This window comes from Giraffa tippelskirchi, chromosome 5 (genome assembly GCF_054371585.1).
Source record: "Giraffa tippelskirchi isolate mGirTip1 chromosome 5, T2T-mGirTip1v1.2.pri, whole genome shotgun sequence".
Lineage (NCBI taxonomy): Eukaryota > Metazoa > Chordata > Mammalia > Artiodactyla > Giraffidae > Giraffa > Giraffa tippelskirchi.
In genome coordinates this window covers 34310944-34332324 of record NC_137279.1, presented here as the reverse complement: position 1 = coordinate 34332324, position 21381 = coordinate 34310944, and the positions used below count along the sequence as shown (strand labels likewise).

Sequence of the window (21381 nt, the reverse complement as noted above, 5' to 3'; positions counted from 1 at the left end):
TCGAGGCATGCAGGAGGGCTGTGGACTCCATCTGTGGGCTGAGACACAGCCTCACAGGGACATAGGGTCGTTTGAGAAAATACAGAATGCCCAGTTAAATTAAAATTTCAGATAAACAGCAAATAATTCTCATGTATGGGTGAGTTACCAAGGGAACATTTCATGCAAAGATGGGCTCGATAAAGGGCAGAAATGGTATGGACCTAACAGAAGCAGAAGATATTAAGAAGAGGTGGCAAGAATACACAGAAGAACTGTACAAAAAAGATCTTCATGACCCAGATAATCATGATGGTGTGATCACTCACCTAAAGCCAGATATCCTGGAATGTGAAGTCAAGTGGGCCTTAGAAAGCATCACTACAAACAAAGCTAGTGGGGGTGATGGAATTCCAGTTGAGCTATTTCAAATCCTGAAAGATGATGCTGTGAAAGTGCTGCACTCGATACGCCAGCAAATCTGGAAAACTCAGCAGTGGCCACAGGATTGGAAAAGGTCAGTTTTCATTCCAATCCCAAAGAAAGGCAATGCCAAAGAATGCTCAAACTACCGCACAATTGCACTCATCTCACACGCTAGTAAAGTAATGCTCAAAATTCTCCAAGCCAGGCTTCAGCAATACGTGAACCGTGAACTTCCAGATGTTCAAGCTGGATTTAGAAAAGGCAGAGGAACCAGAGATCAAATTGCCAATATCTGCTGGATCATCGAAAAAGCAAGAGAGTTCCAGAAAAACATCTATTTCTCCTTTCTTGACTATGCCAAAGCCTTTGACTGTGTGGATCACAATAAACTGTGGAAAATTCTGAAAGAGATGGGAATACCAGACCATCTGACCTGTCTCTTGAGAAACCTGTATGCAGGTCAGGAAGCAACAGTTAGAACTGGACATGGAACAACAGACTGGTTCCAAATAGGAAAAGGAGTCCGTCAAGGCTGTATATTGTCACCCTGCTTATTTAACTTCTATGCAGAGTACATCATGAGAAACGCTGGGCTGGAAGAAACACAAGCTGGAAACAAGATTGCTGGGAGAAATATCAATAACCTCAGATATGCAGATGACACCACCCTTATGGCAGAAAGTGAAGAAGAACTAAAGAGCCTCTTGATAAAAGTGAAAGAGGAGAGTGAAAAAGTTGGCTTAAAGCTCGATGTTCAGAAAACTAAGATCATGGCATCTGGTCCCATCACTTCATGGGAAATAGATGGGGAAACAGTGTCAGACTATTTTGGGGGGCTCCAAAATTACTGCTGATGGTGACTGCAGCCATGAAATGAAAAGACGCTTACTCCTTGGAAGGAAGGTTATGACCAACCTAGATAGCACATTTAAAAGCAGAGACATTACTTTGCCAACAAAGGTCCGTCTAGTCAAGGCTATGGTTTTTCCAGTGGTCATGTATGGATGTGAGAGTTGGACTATAAAGAAAGCTGAGTGCCAAAGAATTGATGCTTTTGAACTGTGGTGTTGGAGAAGACTCTTGAGAGTCCCTTGGACTGCAAGGAGATCCAACCAGTCCATCCTAAAGGAGATCGGTCCTGGGTGTTCATTGGAAGGACTGATGTTGAAGCTGAAACTTTAGTACTTTGGCCACGTCGTGCAAAGAGTTGACTCATTGGAAAAGACCCTAATGCTGGGAAGGATTGGGGGCAGAAGGAGAAGGGGACGACAGAGGATGAGATGGTTGGATGGCATCACTGACTCGATGGACATGGGTTTGGGTAAACTCCGGGAGTTGGTGATGGACAGAGAGGCCTGGCGTGCTGCGATTCATGGAGTTGCAACAAGCTGGACACGACTGAGCGACTGAACTGAACTGAACTGATGGATGAGTTCCAGGCAATACTTGACAACCAATATTTTGATATGTCCCGCCCAGTAGCCCTGCTGGGTCAGCTCCTGGACCCTGGTGGAGGAAGCCACCCCAGGGAGCCCAAGACCTTCTTTCTTGAAACTGCTAGGCAATCAGCACCCCCAGACTTGGGCTTCTGACCAGTGCTGGCCAAGTTCAATTTGATTTACTGTCCCCCCATGCTGGTGGCTCAAATGATAAAGAGTCTGCCTGTAATGCAGGAGACCCAGGTTCAATCCTTGGGTCGGGAAGTATCCCTGGAGAAGGAATTGGCAACCCACTACAGTATTCTTGCCTGGGAAATCCCATGGACCCAGGAGCCTGGTAGTTGACAGTCCATGGGGTCACAAAGAGTCAACATGACTAAGCGACTAACACTTTCACTTCTTTTTTACTTTGAGAGAGCAGTAAGCATCCAACATTCATGAGAAGTGCCAGCCAATCTTTGGGTGGGTCTTGAGAGTGGAAACTCCTGGATTGTACTCACTGGGATCTTGAAAGTTTCTGGTGCTTTTGTGCTTTATCTATCTGTTTAATATATTAAAATTCTGAATCTACTAAACAAAACCTTCTAACACTTAACCACAATTTATACAACTAATACATTTAAGACCTATTAAGTTTTCAGATGATTTTAACCTTGTATCTTCATGCCCATATTTTGTGTTATGAAATATATGACACAGAACGGTGCACAAAACAATGAAATATCACACATGTGGAACTACAGAATATTTGCCAGTTCCCTAGAAATCCATCTTTTGCTGTCTCTATCATGAGTCTCTTCTGTTCTCAATCCCTGCCAAGAGGTAATCACTTTTCTGACTTTTATGTTCATTGCTTTCAGGCTTTTCAAAAAGTAGCTGCAACAGACATGCCCATGTCTTAGTTTGCTCCCCCTTCCACTCCTGCCCAAGCTGGTAGGAAGTGATTCCAGGAAGCCAGAGTAAGGAGAGTAGGATGCGGAAGGGAGAGAAGCTAATGACAAATGCGTGCATGAGTAGGTCACCAATGGGGGCAGCAGGGGCTCAGTCGTATTGCGGTGCCCAAGAAGCTAAATGGAACTCATTTATCATTGTTCTGCTGCAGGATGGAGCATTTATTTACCCACTGAGACATTTATTTACCCACTTTCAGTCTCTTCTGGAACTGGAAAGAGGAGGAACTACAGCAAAGACGAACTAAAGAGTCTCTTGATGAGGGTGAAAGAGGAGAGTGAAAAAGCTGGCTTAAAACTCAACATTCAAAAAACTAAGATCACGGCATCTGGTTCCATCACTTCATGTCAAATAGAAGGGGAGAATGTGGCAGCAGGCACGGATTTTCTTTTCTTGGGCTCCAAAATCACTGTGGACGCTGACTGCAGCCGTGAAATTAAAAGACGCTTGCTCCTTGGAAGGAAAGCTGTGACAAACCTAGGCAGCATATTAAAAAGCAAAGGCATCGTTTTGCTGACAAAGGTCCATATAGTCAAATCTATGGTTTTTCCAGTCGTCGTGTACGGATGTGAGAGTCAGATCATAAAGAAGGCTGAGCACTGAAGAACTGATGCTTTTGAACTGTGGTTCTGGAGAAGACTCCTGAGAGTTCCCTGGACAGCAAGGAGATCAAAACAGTCAATCCTAGAGAAAGTCAACCCTGAATATTCACTGGAAGGAACATTGTTGAAGTTGAAGCTCCAATACTTTTGCCACCTGATTCTTTGGAAAAGACCCTGATGCTGGGAAAGATTGAGAGCAGGAGGAGAGGGGGTGACAGGATGAGATGGTTGGATAGCATCACTGACTCAGTGGACATGAATTTGAACAAACTCTGGGAGATAGTGAAGGACAGGGGAGCCTGGCACACTGCACTCCATGGGGTTGCAGGGAGGTGGACATGACTTAGCGACTGAACAAGTCTCTTCTGGTGGAGGGGTGCCCTAGGGACCTTAACTGTTGGCACTGTAGCTATAGATTTTGGAGAAGGGGTGGGCTCTCAGGGGGCTGGAGAAATCTCAGCAGCTTGCAAAGGGAAACTCAGCTTGCTGGGAACTATCTACTGCAGCAGCAAGTGAACTCAGATGAGCCGGGGATATTCACAGTGATGCTAGTCAGATTGCCAGTCTGCTGCAAGATGCAGGGCTTGTACCAGGATTTAAATCAGTGTACTGCTTCCTTGGGCTTCCCTAGTAGCTCAGTGGTAAAGAATCCACCTGCCAAAGCAGGAGCCATGAGTTTGATCCCTGGGATGGGAAGATCCCCTGGAGAAGGAAATGGCTACCCACTCCAGCATTCTTGCCTGGGAAATCCCTCAGACAGAAAGCCTGGAGGATTACAATTCATGGGGTCGCAAAGAGTCGGACATGCTTAGCAACTAAACATCACCCCATTGCTTCCTTCATCTGGAAAGTCTTACTGCAAAAGAGGGAAAAAAGGCAGCCGAACTAAGTAAAGAGTTTATTGACACTCTGGTGCAAACTCCTTCTTTACTGACGGACAAGAAACTGTTTGCAGACTGGCCACCCTGAATCATTCTGTACAGCTGCATGAAGCCTTAAAATCTAGGGTTTAGTTTAGCATTTCCTTTTTTTCCCCTGCATTTACTTTCTTTTTGTTTGCTTGTTTTTGTTTTTATTTATTTATTTGGCTGTTCCTCACAGCTTGTGGGATATTAGATCCTCAACCAGGGGTTGAACCTGGGGCCCTGGCAGTGAGAGCACTGAGTCCTAACCACTGGACCACCAGGAAATTCCCTATTTCAGCCTTTGAAAAAAACTTTGTGTAAATAGGATCAGAAGTATGTATTCTCTTGCGTCTAAATTTTTGTTGTTGTGGTTCATCATTTTGATTTTGCAAGTTGTCCATGTAACTCTAGTTCATTTTCAGAGCTGTAATGTGTGGATGAGATATTTATCCATCCTTCCGTTAACAGACATGTGGGCTGTTTCTATCTTAAGGTTACTATAATAATGCTACTGTGGACATTGTAATACATGCTTTTGGTATACATATGTAGGTGTTTCTTTAGGGTAAAAGTGAAAAGTGTTAGTCGCATAGTCATTTCCGACTCTGGATCCCATGGGCTGTAGCTTGCCAGGCTCCTCTGCTCATGAGATTCTCCAGGCAAAAATACTCGAGAGGATAGCCATTCCCTTCTCCAGGGGATCTTCCTGACCCAGGAATCAAAACCAGGTCTCCTGCGTTGCAGGCAGATTCTTTACTGTCTAAGCCACCAGGGAAGCCTTTTCTTTAGGGTATACATCCAGAAATGGCATTTCAGGGTAAATATATTGAGCTTTAGTAGATAACTCAGTTTTCCAAAAGGTTGTACAAAGGTATACCCATAATGGCACTGTATATTGCTCACATACTTGGCACGAGTTGGTATTGTTTGTCTTTTAGCCATCTGGTAGATGTATACTGGTGTATGATGGTGGTTATAATTTACATTTCCCTGTGACTAATGAGGCTGAGCATCTCTTCATATGTTCACTGGTCATCTCAGTATCTCCTCTTTAAGATACCCGATCAAATCTTTTCCCTATATTTCTATTGGGTTAGAAGTTGATCTGTAAGCATTTGTTTTGTATTTAAATATAAACTTTTTGTAAATTCTCAATTTTAATGTAGTTCAAATAATCCATTGGTGTCTTCCTACTGATTTTTGTTTGTTTGTTTTAAAATATAGGTATTTATATGTTCTAGGTGGCTTCTTAATTTTTTTAACTTCGAACAAATTGGAGTATAATTGATTTACAATGTTGTGCTGTTTTCTGCTGTACAATGAAGCAAACTAGCCATATGTATACATGCATCCCCTTCCTCTTAAGCCTCCCTGCCCAACATCCTACCCCTCTAGGTCATCACAGAGCGTCAAGCTGAGCTCCCTGTGCTATACAGCAGCTTCCTGCTAGCTATTGTACACATGGTAGTGGGTATATGTCAATGCCACGCTCCCGATTCATTTCACCCTCCTCTTCTCCTGCTCTGTGTCCACATATCCATTCCCTATGTCTCTGTCTCTCTTCCTGCTCTGCAAATACGTTCATCTGTACCATTCTGAGTTTTTTTTGTGTGTGTGTGTTCTACTTAAGAAATCTTTCCTTACCTGAGGTTGTTAATATATTCCCTTATGTTATTTTCTAGAAATTTGATTTCTGACCCTCTGGTATAAGCCTATAATTTATCAAGAATTGGTGTTCATTTTTAGTTTAAGGTAAGTGTCGAGCTTAATTTTTTTCACATGAATATCTGCTTGGCTGAACATCATTTATTGAAGAGTGTACTTTCCTCACTATTCTAAGGTGTCATCTTTGTCACAAATCAAGTACCCATATGTGGGGTCTGTTTCTGGACTCTATCCTGTCTAGTTGGTTCATTTTCCTGTATGTGTACATAGCTTTATGGTAAGTCTCCATCTGGCAGAGTAAGTTCTCCAACTTTGTGTGTCTTTAAAATTTTTCTGACTGTTCTTAACCCTTTACTGTGCATGTTTAAGACTCAGTCTTTTAATATCCATAACATACATTTATTTTAAAAACTTTGGGATTTTTAAACTTGGAATTTTAGAATGATAGATTGATCTGGAAAGATTGAAATATCTGCAATACTCAGTCTATGAAGGGAATGACAACCCACTCCAGTATTCTTTCCTGGACAATTCCATGGACAGAGAAGCCTGGCGGGCTACAGTTCATGGGTCGCAAAGAGTCAGACACGACTGAGCGACTAACACACAATCTATGAACATTATATAGTGTGTGTGTGTGTGTATATATATATAGAGAGAGAGAGAGAGAGAGATCAATAGCTCCATTTAGTTAGCCCTTTTAAAATTCCTCTCATTAGTGTTTCATCATATACAGAACTTACATTTCTTTTATCTATTCCTAGGTACTGCTATTTTTTAACACTATTGTAAATAGTATCATTTTCAAGTTGTTTCTATTATCTAGAAATACAATTTTTATATATTTACTGTATATCTAGCAATAGTGTTAAATACATTAATTTTCTTAGTTCTTTTTAGCTTTTCTATGTTAATAGACATGTTGCCTGTGAATAATGGCAATTTCCCTCTTTTTTTCCAATTTTAATGTCTTTTTTTTTTTCTTGCCATATGTATTGTCCAGAGCTTCCAAAACAACGTTGAATAGAACTGGAGTTAGCAGACATCCTCATCCAATCCTAATCTCAAAGGGAAAGCTTTTAACATTTCACCTTAAGCATGATGCATGCTGTAGGGTTTTTGTAGACATTCTTATCATGTTAAGGAAGTTCCCATCTATTTCTAGTTGTTAAAAATTTTTCCCATGAATGACTATTGAGTTTAATCAAAGATTTTTTAAAAAAATCCATTGATAGGTTCACAATTTTTCTTTTTTCTGTTAATATTAATTTTCAAATATGACATAAAATTACTTTCTGGGAAAACCCCCACAACTTAGTTGTGATATATTGTTCTGTTTATGTACTGACTGATTTGCCTTGCTAATATCTTGCTTAAGAAAGAGATTAATCTGTAAGTTTCCTTTTAAAAAATGTCTTATCAGGTTTTGGTTTCAAGGTCATGCTGACCTCATAAGACAGATTAAAGAGTGTTTCTCTGCCCTCTTTTTTCCTCTGCTTTCATGAAGAATTTGGTTAATATTGGCATTAAATCTTTATTAAATGTTTAGATGAACTCACCAGTGAGCCAGCTTGGCCTGGAGTTTTCTCTGTTGGAAAATTTAAAATTGTGAATTCAATTTCTTAATGTTTATAGGCTATTCAGATTTTCTATTTCTTTTTGTGACTCAGAATATGTATTTTCCAAGGAAATTGTCCACTTCATCTTAATTTTAAAACTCTTCTTGGCACACAATTGTTTATAATATCCTCTTGTGACCCTTTTGATGTCTATAAGAGCTGTAGTAATGTCCTTGTTATGAGCTGAATTCTGTCTTCCCCTCCCTCTCCGAATTCATATGTTAAAGTCTAACTCCCAATACCTCAGAGTGTGACTGTATTTGGAGATAGGGCCTTTTAAAGGGATAATCAAAGTAACAAGGCACTTCCCTGGTGGCTCAGACAGTAAAGAATCTGACTGCAATGTAAGAGATCTAGGTTTGATCCTTAGGTCAGGAAGTTCCCCTGGAAAAGGGAATGGCAATCCACTTCAGTATTCTTGCCTGGGAAATCCCATGGACAGGGGAGCCTGGCAGGCTATACCCCATGGGGTTGCAGAGTCAGACATGACTGAGTGACTTTCACATTCACATTCAAAGTAACATGAGGTCAAATGAAGTGAAAGTGAAAGTGAAGTTGCTCAGTCGTGTCAGACTCTTTGCAACCCCATGGACTGTAGCTTAGTAGGCTCCTCCATCCATGGGATTTTCCAGGCGAGAATACTGGAGTGGGTTGCCGTTTCCTTCTCCAGGAGATATTCCCAACGCAGGGATTGAACCTGGGTCTCCTTCGTTGTAGGCAGATGCTTTACCATCTGAGCCACCAGGGAAGTCCGAGGTCATATGGGTGGTCCCTAATTCAATATGACTGGTGTCCTTATAAGAAGAAACATTAGGATACAGACATCCGCAGAAGGAAGACCATATCAAGACTCAGGGAGAACAAAGCCACCTACATGCCAAGGGCAGAGACCTGGAAGAGAAACCTTCCCTGAAACCAACCATGCTGACCCCTTGATCTTGGACTTCTAGCCTCCATGACAGAAAATAAATTTCTGTTGTTAAAGCAATCTAGTCAGTGGTTCTACGTTATGGCTGCCTCAGCAGTCTAATGCAGTCCCATTTTTTATTCTTGATATAAATTATTTAATCTTTCTTCTTAATAAGTCTTGCCAGAGTTTTATCAATTAGTGTCTTCAAAGGACTCACCTTGTTGATCCTATCTTTTTTATACTATTTAGTTCATTAAGTTTTGTTTTAATCTGTATTTCCTCCCTTCAACTTTCTTGGATTTAATTTGCTGTTTGTTTACTAACTACTTGAGAAGAGTAATTAGATTGTTGATGTTTTCACTGTTCCTCTTCTAATATAAGCCTTTCTCTAAGCATCACTTAAGATGCATCCCACAAATTTTGACATGTCATATTTTCATTATCATTGAGTTAGACATTTTGTTAAGACAGCCAAGTGAAAAAATATGTCTTAGAGTTAGAGACATGGATGTGGGGCTTAGCCATGTTGCGATTTGGATTCTGGTATTTGGAGATTTTTTAATATATATATATAATTGTATTTATTTATTTACTTTTGGCTGTGTCTCTGTGGCTGTGCTGGCTTTCCTCTAGCGGTTGCGAGCAGGGGCTACTCTCTAGTTGTGGTGTGAGGGCTTCTTATTGTGGTGTCCTCTCTTGTGGAGCATGGGCTGAGCACGCGGGCTTCAGTCGTTGTGGCACGAGGGCTCAGCAGTTGAGGCTCCCAGGCTCTAGAGCACAGGCTCATAGTTGTGGTGCATGGACTTGGTTGCTTTGCTGCATGTGGAATCTTCCTGGACCAGGGATTGAGCCCATATTGCCTGCATTGGCAGGTGGATTCTTTACCACTGAGCCATGAGGAAAGCCTTGGAGATGAGTTTTGAACAATGAAACAGGTATGATTTCAGGTACCATTCTGCCGCTAACCAGTGGAAATGGAGCAGGGCAAACTGAGAGGGTCCTTTGATGCACTAATTGCCACTTCAATACTATCTCCACACTATCTCTTCTCCTGTGGGCATCTCCCCATTCTCGAGACTTAAAATTTTTATTTATTCCTTCGTTTGGCTGTGCCAGGTCTTCACTGCAGCATGCAGGATCTTTTACTTGTGGCACATGGGATCTAATTCCTGACGAGGGATGGAATCCCGCCCCCCTGTACTGGGAGTGTGGACCACCAAGGAAGTCCCTCTCTAGACTTTAAATTCAGCTGCCCACTGAATTTTCCACTTGGATATCCAATAGGCACCTCAAACTTACCTAAACCAAAACCTTTGATTTCTTCTCCTAGCTCTTCTCCTTGCTCAGTGAATCACCAAGGAAAACTTAGGTCACTCTTAAGAGCCCATAGAGATTTGGGAGATAGATGAAGATTAGTTGCTTCTCCAGGGGGAGTCCTTTAGTGTGAGATGGACTAACACTTTCTAAATATTGAGTTGGCCAGAAAGGTTGTTCAGGGTTTTCCATATGATGTGGAAAAACCCGGATGAAGTTTTTGGCCAACGCAACATCTGCGGAAAGTATTTATGACCATTTCACACATCATGAAACCTAGACTTTCTGCTTTATTTTCTGGGCCCTCCATTATCTTCCCACTGTTCACTCAGACTCATCATCCTCTTCAATTTGCACCATCTGCCCCATAACCCTGGACCCACACTTGTCTATGAATATATGCTGTTCTTCCCTGATTGACTACCTTTCACAGGGATGTATTCAAATCAAATTCAAAACTAATTTTTAAAGCTTTATCTTACTTTTTCAAATGTCCTCTGTCTCCTGTGAACTTTCTTGACTCAGTTCAGTTCAGTCACTCAGTCATGTCTGACTCTGTGCAACCCCATGGATTGCAGCACATCATGCTTCCCTGTCCATCACCAACTCCCGGAACTTGCTCAAACTCATGTCCATCGAATCGGTGATGCCATCCAACCATCTCATTCTCTGTCGTCTTCTTCTCCTTCTGCCTTCAATCTTTCCCAGAATCAGGGTCTTTTCCAAGGAGTCAGTTTTTCACATCAGGTGGCCAAAGTATTGAAGTGTCAGCTTCAGCATTAATCCTTCCTTCCAATGAATATTCAGGACTGATTTCCTTTAGGATTGACTGGTTTCATCTCCTTGCAGTCCAAGGGATCTCAAGAGTCTTCTCCAGCACCACAGTTCAAAAGCATCAATTCTTTGGTGCTCAGCTTTTCTTTATGCTTCAACTCGCACATCCATACATGACTATTGGAAAAATCATAGCTTTGACTAGACAGACCTTTGTTGGCAAAGTAATGTCTCTGTTTTTTAATATGTTGTCTAGGTTGGTCATAGCTGCTTGCCTAAGCCACATAATTTAGATAAGTGTACCGTGGCTTACACTGTTCAATATTATGTCACCTATGTTTATCTTTTGTCCCTAAATAAGTTTGCCACTCACCTCCTTCAATACTTAACACATTTTCAGTTCTCAATATCCTCCACTTGTTAATGGATAGGGATTGATTTAGAACATCAAAAACTACTTATTCTAGCCTTAGAAATCCTCATCTTCTCTGCATAGAAGGCCTGGCCCTTGCATTTGATGTCTGCCTGCACAGTGACTGGACAAGACCATGAGTCTCCTTGGGTCACCATTCCTATCTTTAGGCCTTGATTTTTTTTTTTTTTGGCCACAGTGTGACCTGAAATAAGCCCCAAGGAATAAACAGGGCTTCTTTCTTCTTATTTCTTCTGTTCTCTTGAACAACAGTTTTCACACTTTGGTGTGATTCAAGTCCAATTGGATGCTTTTAAAAATGCTTGCTACTGGGGCTTCCCTAGTGGCTCAGTGATAAAGAGTCTGCCTGCCAATGCAGGAGACACAGGTTTGATCTCTAGTCGTAGAAGATCCCACATGCCATGGAGTAACTAAGCCCGTGTGCCACAACTATTGAGCCTGTGCTGTATAGCCCAGGAACCACAACTATGGAGCCCATGTGCAGCAACTACTGAACTCTGAGTGCCCTAGAACCTGTGCTCTGCACCGAGAGAAGAAACTGCAATGAGAAGCCCATACACCTCACCTAGAGGGTAGCCTCCTCTTGCTGTAACTAGAGGAAAAGCCTGCACAGCAATGAAGACCCAGCACAGCCAAAAATAAATAAATAAAATTATATATTAAAAAAAGCTTGTTACTATTCCCCCAGAGATTCTAATTCAGTACATCTGGGTTGGCAAGTTTAACAAATGTCCTGGGTTGGCAGGGACTTCCCTGGTAGTCCACTGGCTAGGACTCCATGCTCCCAATGCAGGGAGCCCAGGTTTGATCCCTGGTCAGGGAACTAGATCCCACACACTGCAACTAAGAGTTTGCATGCTGCAACTAAAGATCCTGAGTACCACAATGAAGATGGAAGCAACTAAGCCCCAGCACTGCCAAATAAATAAAATTAATATTAAGCAAGCAAATATCCTGGGCAGATGGAACTGTGACCATACTTTGAGAAACCAAGCTCCTGTGAGTTTTGAATGGTTGGAGTTAGGGTTAGTCCATTTGCAGTCATGAAATTAAAAGATGCTTGCTCCTTGGGAGAAAAGCTATGACAAACCTAGACAGCATATTAAAAAGCAGAGACATTATTTTGCCAACAAAGCTCTGCATAGTCAAAGCTATGGTTTTTCCAGTAGTCATGTATGGATGTGAGAGTTGGACCATAAAGAAAGCTGAGCACCGAAGAATTGACGCTTTGGAACTGTGGTGTTGGAGAAGACTTAAGAGCCCCTTGAACAGCAAGGAGATCAAACCAGTCAATCTTAAAGGAAATCAACCCTGAATATTCACTGGAAGGACTGATGCTGAAGCTGAAGCTCTGATACTTTGAGCACCTGATGCAAAAAGCCGATTCATTGGAAAAGACCCTGATCTTGGGAAAGGTTGAAGGCAGGTGATGGAGGCGACAGAGGATGAGATGGTTGGATGGCACCACTGCCTCAATGGACATGAATTTGAACAAACTCTGAGAGTTAGTGAAGGACAGGGAAGCCTGGCATGCTGCAGTCCAAGGGATTGCAAAGAGTTGGACATGACTTAGCGACTGAACAACAACAACAATCCTACTATTAATAGTTTTAAGTGATACTGTTGTACTATATTTCCTTTTAGATTTCTCCTAAAGATCAGCAAAGCTTAAACAGATTTGAAGCAACCACCTTTGGACCCCCAGGTACTCTCTACAGAGGTGGGTTAAAACCTACAGTCCCAGGTCTACGTGGGCTCCTGGGTGTCACTTACAATTGCTTGAAGTGACTGATGAGGCTGTAAGATTCCAGCCACATAAGACTGGAGCTGTGGAACTTGGATCCTGGTTCTCTAAGCATGATCACCTCAACAACCGTGGGGTGAAAAGTTGAAAATGTGGCTCTGACCCCGACACCTGGCATTTAGCAGATAACCTCCTGAGAGAAGCCTTCTGGTTTAGATCATGATTTGAACTAGCACTTAGCTGGTCAAATACAGCTCAAGAGAAAGGAATGCTTAAAGGTTGCTCTTAATTTTCTAGCTGGAAGCTTAGAGGAAAAAGAGGTGCACATTCATATAGTTTGTATGTGCCAAGAACGGGTCTGGAATGACCCACACTGAACTACAGTAGTGTTCTCTACCCCTGGGCAGTGGTGCTGTGATGGGACAGGTGACATTAACCTTTTAATTCAGACCCTCAGAGGGGTGGGGAGGGGGATTGTTTTACAACAAGCATGTGCTCCTTTTGTAATAAAAATAAGTTCCAGAGCAAAAACCCCAGCACAGTCTTAAAACAAAACATCCAACACGAGTACTCAGTGTTCTTTTTTGTGTGATAAAGAAGAAGTGAAGCATGGTGTTTTCTCCCTTGGATTACTGCATTTACGCATTACCGGGACGTTTTAACATCGAGCTGTGATTTAGAACAGAGTCCCAAGTTGTCTTGTGACTAAAGAAAGATCTTTGAAGTAATTACGAGCTTGGAAGGGTACTATTAAAAAGTTCTCGTTGTCCAAGAAGGAACTCCCTCAATAATTTATAGGGCAGTAGAACTGAAAGATTTCTGGATGATGACTCTGGGCTCATCATTCTTTTTTTTTTTTTTTTTTTTTTGCATAATTTAAAGTATTGTCTCCTGACTTCTCGTTTTCCCAACAACATCAGTCAGCTGCTTTTGAGCAACATCAGTCAGGTGCCGAATAGAAGTTACAGCTCTCCAAACATCACACAATTAAGGTCTGGATGCAAAGGGCTTTGTCTTCATTTAAACTTGACAAACCAGGGTGCGTGGGGACCCTCCCACCTCCACAAATCTCCTCTTGGCTCTCCCACCATGATGTTACCCCTGTTTGTGAGTCATTTGATATCAATTAACTGCTTTCCCCTTCAATGAATCTGCCTCTTAAAGCGCATTCATCCTGCCTGTATTTACAGTTACACTTGGCCCAACATTTCAGCTGCCAACAGACAGACACCTCATTATTTACCCAACTTGAATCAGGACTCTTTTTCTGTTTCTTGGAAACCTCCCTCAAGAGCGCCATAATCCTTTCTCTGATGAAAACAGTTGCTCCTGCTGAGCGAAATTCCACTTACGTCTTCAACACAGCCCACGTTGTCCTTGTTCTTAAAGAGATTTTTTTTACTCCATTAAACTTGCTTTTTCAATGAGGCTCAGTGGATCATTCTTACCCATTCAGGAAGCATCTGGTCAGAAGCAGTTGTCTCTTTCAGATAAAATTAGATTCTTTACTTGAGGGCCCCTGTTCTGGAAACAGCCAACTTGGTAACCTTGAGGTCTGCCTCTGGGCAGCTAGAGCAAGGTGATGACCCCGCTCAGCTTGGGACAGCTCGAGCCCCAAATGGGCCAAGACAGTATCTGCTGTTGGTCTTGACCTCTGGTGGCCTCAGCCTGCAGCGACTTGAAGCAGGAGTTTAGTTCCCTGGTCAGAGACTGAAGTCAGTCTGGGGCAGTGAGAACACTGAATCCTGGCCACTAGACCACCAGGGACGGTGGCCAGTGACAAGGCCCTGGGCCCTTTGGTTTCATAGAAATGATTTTCTACAAAGACAGGAAGTAGCGAAACGAAGTGTTTATTAAGAAGAAAAGAGTAAGTGTGGATAGACATATGGGTGGACTCAAAGAGTAGTAGTCTGCATCCTTTTGGTAGTTTGCATCCTTTTATGGGGCGTTGCTTCCGGGTTTCCTTTGACCAATCATTTTGCTTTGCTTGGTTCTGAGCACATATTTGGTTTATCTCAGGATCCTCCCATGTGTGCACGCTCATCTCTTAGCCAAGATAGATTCTAGCAAAGAGGCCTATAGGTAGTTGACATCACTTACCATGGGGTGATGCCCCCCTCCCTTTTGACCTCCAAGAAGGCTTTCAGTCCATGTGCAGTCAGAAAGTTCTCTTTGACTCTGAGAATGAGAAGCACGTGGTCTCTTTCTCTCCTATCGGGGCAGGGCTCAGCTTCTCCTCCTTCTTGCTCTTGTCTTCATCTTGGAGCATCTGTCCACAGGGGACCAACTCCAGCTACTCAGCCTGCGGCCCATCCACCTCTTATCTCAGTCTCACCAGTAGGACTGGGCCAACTTCTGCTGATTCCTCTAAGAATCAACACTGGAGAACTTTGTAACGCAATTTGCTGACTCATTTCCAGACACAGAAGATTCCAGAGGCTGGTGAGAGAAGCTTCTGAAGGTTGTAAGGACTTTTGTTGAACACTCGGGAGCCTTGAGCAAGCTCTGGGAGATGGTGAAGGACAGGGAAGCTTGGCGTGCAGCAGTCCTTGGGATTGCAAAGAGTCAGACATGACTGAGCTACTGAACAACAACAGTAGGAGCTGGGATGGAGTCATCTTTTCAGAGTACAAGAGCAGAGAGGATTCTTCATTTTGGAAAAAAATGGAACTGGCATCCCCAGGGAATTCTAGAGGTGCAATCGGTCTTCAGACACTTGACTCATTTGTTATAAGAACTCTTTCTTGGAAAATAGCATTCAAGGTGTTTGCTGAAAAACTGAAAAAGTAAAGTTTTCAGTCATATATCTCAAGAGGTCTACTATATCATATCTAACATTTTAAATTGCTTTTAATTTCCAGATCTGTTTCTAATGGTATTTCAATCACGACCAAGGGCTTTGGGGCTTACAGACACCTCTGCTCATGCATCACATATTCCCTAATGGGAAGGTTCTACAAGAGGATGTATTAAATAGCACAACCTCAGCACTTCACAAATGAGGAATCCGGATCTGGAGAGAAGTAACTTGCCCAAGGTCACTAGGCTTTTATTTTACTTTAATCATTAAAAAATTTTTTATTGGTATATAGTTGCTTTGCAGTGTTGTGTTATTTTCTGCAGTACAGCAAAGTGAACCAGGCAAATGTATACATATATCTTTTCTTTTTTGGATTTCCTTCCCCTTTAGGTCATGACAGAGCACTGAGTAGGGGTCCCTGTGCTCTTCAGTAGGTTTTCATTAGTTATCTATTTTATACATAGTAATGAATGTATGTTAATCCCAATCTCCCGATTCATCCCACTCCCGCCTGCCCTAGTAACTGTCAGTTTGTTTTCTACATCTGTGACTCTATTTCTACTTTGCAAATAAGTTCATCTGTGCCATTTTTCTAGATTCCACATATAAGCAATATTATACAATATTTGTCTTTTCTTTCTGACTTACTTCACTCGTATGATCCTTGTCTCTAGGTCCATCCATGTCTCTGTAAACGGTGCAATTTCATTCCTTTCTATGACTGAGTAATATTCCATTGTATATGTGTACCACATCTTTATCTATTCCTCTGTCGATGGACATTTAGGTTGCTTCCATGTTCCAGCTATTGAAAATAGTGCTGCAAAGAACAGCAAAGCCAGAATAAGATCCCCAAATTATCTTCTCCCTCTAGAGCCCCTTGTTTGTTCCTTGACATCAGTGATTCTCAGATTCTCGACCCCAATAGACCCAATACCCCTTCACTCTCCTGATGACATTCACAGGTGTGTGTGTGTGTGTGTGTGTGTGTGTGTGTGTGTGTGTATGCGTGTGTGTGTGTGTTAGCTGCTCAGTCATGTCCAACTCTTTGTGACCCCATGGACTGTAGACTGCCAGGCTCCTCTGTCCATGGAATTCTCCAGGCACGGATACTGGAGTGAGTAGCCATTTCCTTCTCAGGGGATCTTCTCTACCCAGGGATTGAACCCAGGTCTCCTGTATTGCAGGCAGATTCTTTACCATCTGAGCTACCAGGAAAGCCCATTCACGGATAATGTAACTAATTTCAATCACTGTAATGACCTAGTTATGACATCGAGGAGGAATAAAACAAGGCCATTTTCCTCAGCTAGAAAGGTCCTTTGTTACAGAATCTCCTAGACATTTCCCTAGCCTGTTCCCTGGGAATATCTGGACATCAGTGGGACAGGGTCAGTCTCTGGGAGCCCCTCCCGGCACCCTCCTATGAGGCTCCGAGTTCTATCGTATCTGCTCTAAGCTTATCTCTCCAGGGCACAGCCAGAGTTCAGAGGGTTCCGTGTGCTTTGCTGCTTCTCTGCTTTAAAGTTTTCCTCCAGTTAACTGTGCAAATGTATGCCACTTGGTGCCTGCAGTGACTGCCTCCTTTGTGTACCACTGTACTGAAGACTCTCACAAGGGCCAGGGGCATCCCCTGAGAGTGCCTTGGGGTACCATGCCTGCTGTGTTCCTCTCCTGAGACTGGATGGGTCTCTATATGCATAATTACAAGAATCAGATTTACCATTCCAATGGATTGACTTCTGTATTCAGAGCTCAGGATGATATCCACACATTTTGGTATGTTGATGCCAAAGCTCCAACCTTCAGTTTCTTCTGGGTGAGTACCTGCAGTTCCTGGCTCTTTATATGTTACAAAAAATATTTTGCTAAAAAATCATCTTTGTATTGATTTATGCAAATCTCTTGTTCCATTTGCAACTAGCTATTTCCTTCCATCAGCTGTGCTTGGAGATAAAATGATGGGTTCCTGATCTCATAAATGCAGTTACCCTTTAATATGAGTCACATGATTCTGCAGACCAGTGGGATTGAGCCATTGCTCACATTGAACGATTTTAAAAGAATATACACATCTTACACTCAGGCCTTTCTTAGAGATCTGCATGGGCTCTGTTTTCCATGTCAACCCAGTTTCCATCATTTGTCCTCTTCAACGTCATCTCCAGGCAGCACCAGGGCAGAGAAGCAGGCCACTTTCAGGGGATGGGTTTATGATTGCTTAATCAGCATAATCCCATGAAGGAACAAATGCTTCTCCTGCAAAGCGTTTTGTTTTTTTTTAAACAAGATATGGGTTTTTATTGCTAGGTATTTGTTTGGACATTTAAAATAATTGTTAAAAGTTAAAGAACTTTAACTTTTTTGCATTATAAAGCTTTCAACTTTTATAAGGCAGTTAATTATTGCAAACATTCTGCTTCTTTCAGGTGCTGGAGAACTCCTTGGAAACATGTATTCCTCATCCTTTAGCCACCAAGACCTTCACACATGCAAATGTGCAAATTATAGTGGACCCATTTGTTTCTTGTGGTCATCTAAAAAAGTCTTGAGTCATAAGATTCCATCTGTGCAGGACCAAACCTCTTACTTTGGGTCAGACTTAGAAACAAGCAATTGTATTGATATAAGCAGAGAACTGGCTAGAGGAAAATTTTCATCCACAGAAGATCCAGGTTTCATCTTGAGCAAAGTTGTCATGTGTAGTCAAAAGTGAGTTGATTTTACAAAGCTTTGTGTGTCTCCTGATAGCTCTTAGTACAATTATACAACAAAGACAACTGTTTTCTACAATTGTCTATATATATGGGATCTAGAGAATGTTAGAAAACATTCAGCAAGCCATTACTTCTTGTTGGGTACCCAGAAAGACTATCTTTCCTAGTATCCCTTGGGGTGGGGTGGGATCATGTGACTGAGTTCTGACCAATGGGAATGTGAGTGGAAGGGATGGATTACTATCAGTTCAAAGCATTTAAGAACAGGTGTGAACTCCCTGCATCATTTCTCTCTTATTCAGGGTCTGTTAACAAAGACTTTTTAGATGGCAGAGATGGAAGATGGAAGCAGAGAGGATCCCTGAGTTACTAGTGGAGGGTTGGAGGAGAACCACCTCCACTGGATTGTTTTTTCATAGTTGCATTTGACCCCTGAGCTTTGGGGTTATTTGTGACCTATTGATGATAACACACTTAAGAGAATATACTTTCAGAGGGGCTAAAGGGACCTTAGATGTCTGAGTCCTGCATTATATCCCTAGAGACCTCCTTGGCTGTTATCAATCTAGTCATCAATAACCAATGAGAACAGCTATTCTTGGAACCATCTCATTAACATGGGTGGTTATGGCGCAATTCTTGGAGATTCAGAGATCTTGCAACTCAATCAGCAACTAGGTACTGAGTCCCCACCGTTAGCCAGCTCACAGTGTTCATTTCAGATCTGAGAAGGCCTCAAAGGGAAGAGTCAGAGCTCGCCACACTTCATGTCATGAAGACAATGAGGAGGACTTTCTTTCTACCACAGTTGGTAGTTGTTGATCACCATGTGAATAATTGGCCACTATCGGTTACACAGCTCCCCAAAGCTAGAGGGGCTCAGTTGAGCATGTCCATTCCTTTTCCAAATGTACTCATCAGAGAACTCACTTCTTGGCCTGCGGGGCTGTCCTAACACCCACCCCCACCTGCCATATACCATTCTCTGCTCTTGTTGGAGGAGCCTCAGGACTGCTGCAGAGTCCTAAGATCTTCTCCAGTAGATTTAGTCTCTACAGACTTTGAAATGAGTTAAAAAGAGTATTTATGAAGATAATGCCCAGAGTACTTTGAATCCTTGACTGAGAAAACACATCATCCACTATGTCTCTATCCTAATTATTTCCAGCAGTGCTTTCCTTTTTAAAATTTTATTTTTCATTTTTTTGGCTTCTCCATGCAGCACGTGGGATCTTAGCTCCCCAACCAGGGATTGAACCCTTGCCTTCTGCATTGGAAATAAGGAGACTTAACAACTGGACTGCCAGGGGAGGCCTAGCAATATGTTCAATATAGCCGATGCGAGCCCTGTCAGATTAAATGACAACATAAAAGGTCCAAGCCAGCAAAATAGAAAGGCTCCACATCTGAATACCAACCCCTTTCCCATCTTCATGTTTCTGGGGAGTCCCTGAAGTGCAGGGGTTAATTTCCTTTGCAAGCTAAAGTCCAAAGGAATAGATGCTTGAAAAATCAAATTGTCTTGCCCTATGAGGTAGAAAATATGAAGGAAATGAAGTACAAATGTGTCCTACCCTTTGTCTCCTGCTGACCCAGAGGTTGCCTCTGCTCGAGAGTGATTGTAGCATGACCCCACTCCACCCCATTCATAAAACAAACCCCTCCAGCTCTTGTTCAATACCTTTTTTGTTGTTTTTTGGCTGCACTGGTTCTTTGTTGTGGTGCTCAGGCTTCTCAGTGTGGCCCATGGACTTAGCTGTCCTGCATCATGTGGGATCTTAGTTTCCTGACCAAGGATGGAACCCGTGTCCCCTGCATTTGAAAGTGGATTCTAAACAGCTGTGCCACTAGGGAAATCCACAGCTGTTGTTATAAGGAAATTTCCAGAATCCAGACCATGCAGGGTGAATGCCCAAGACATGTGAATGAAGAAGGCTGGGAGGGGACCCTTCCTGCTTCCAGCTTGGCCAGAATACCCATTAATCCCAGCTCCCTGATAGCATCATGGCCTGTGACCATCAGAGACTCTGCCTGACTGTACTCACAAGGACACCTCACCTCTGAACTCCATCTCCCATTCAGAAAGTGGAGTTAGAGATATTCTTGCCTCTTTGTAAAGTATAGATATTTAAAATGGTGGCATCACCCAACAGTTTGAGAACCCCCCCTGCCAAGGTCACTACTGATGTTCATAAGGCCTTTGTAGGCAACCCCTCTCCCCACCCTGGAGCCCATCTTCAGCTCAGTTCAACCTTTTCCCTCGGAACCTCTTTTTTGTCCCACCCTCCACCCAGTTATTCAGCCTTGCAGAGCTGGTCTCCCATGTCCTGTTTGTCTTCCTGGGCTGGGAGCCCCTTGAACTTCAGGAGGGGACCACAAGCATCTCTGTGTCCCCAGTTCCAGAGCTGTGCCTGACACAGAGTGAGCAAATGAGCTGGTCTTGAATTGGTTTAGCATTCTTACTCTACCCTGGCTCCAAGAAACAAGCTCTAAGGAAAGGGTTTCACTTTCATTTTTGCCTTACTCTGGCCAACTTTTATGGTCCTCTTTCTCTATCTTCACTGTGTGTGACCTACATGAGTCAAATACATCTTACCTACTTTGTCAGCTGTTAGCAAGTTACAGAGTCCAAGCTTGCCTTGCTCTGCTTGCTGCATGACAGGCCAATAAATCGGAGACAAAATGGTGAGGAAAGGAACATGACTTTATTCAGAAAGCCCACAGATTGAGAGGATGGCAGACTAATGTCTCAAAATAACCATCTTATTGAAGTCTGGATGCCAGGTTCTTTTATAGAACAGAGAGAGGGAGGAGGTGAGGAAGTAAAGTAAGAAGGCCATTAACCTTGCAAATATCTCCAGAAATGGTCAGCCTAGGGGAAAAGGCTGCTAATACTTATTGAAAGGGTTAGTCACTCAGTCATGTCTGACTCTTTGCGACCCCATGGACTGTAGCCTCCTAGGCTCCTCTGTCCATAGAATTCTCCAGGCAACAGACTTTTTACCATCTGATCCACCAGGGAAGCCCTTGGGGAGGGATGTGTTAATTTCTTCCTTCCACCTTCCTTCCTTCCTTCCTATCCATCCACAGATGGATAGGTTTA

The 21381-nt window shown here is 42.6% G+C and overlaps 1 protein-coding gene and 1 long non-coding RNA gene across 6 annotated transcripts in view; both read right to left on the bottom strand.

Annotated features, from left to right (window-relative positions):
- SLC45A1 (solute carrier family 45 member 1) overlaps window positions 1–21381 on the bottom strand; it is a 92225-nt gene that overhangs the window by 28045 nt on the left and 42799 nt on the right. The gene's annotated exons all lie outside the window — the stretch shown is intronic.
- On the bottom strand, window positions 14596–21019 carry LOC145504549 (uncharacterized). Its single transcript, XR_014052292.1, has 3 exons — window positions 19960–21019; window positions 16210–16381; window positions 14596–15539 (listed from the first exon to the last, which is right to left on the bottom strand). It is a non-coding gene; the product is annotated as an uncharacterized LOC145504549 (long non-coding RNA).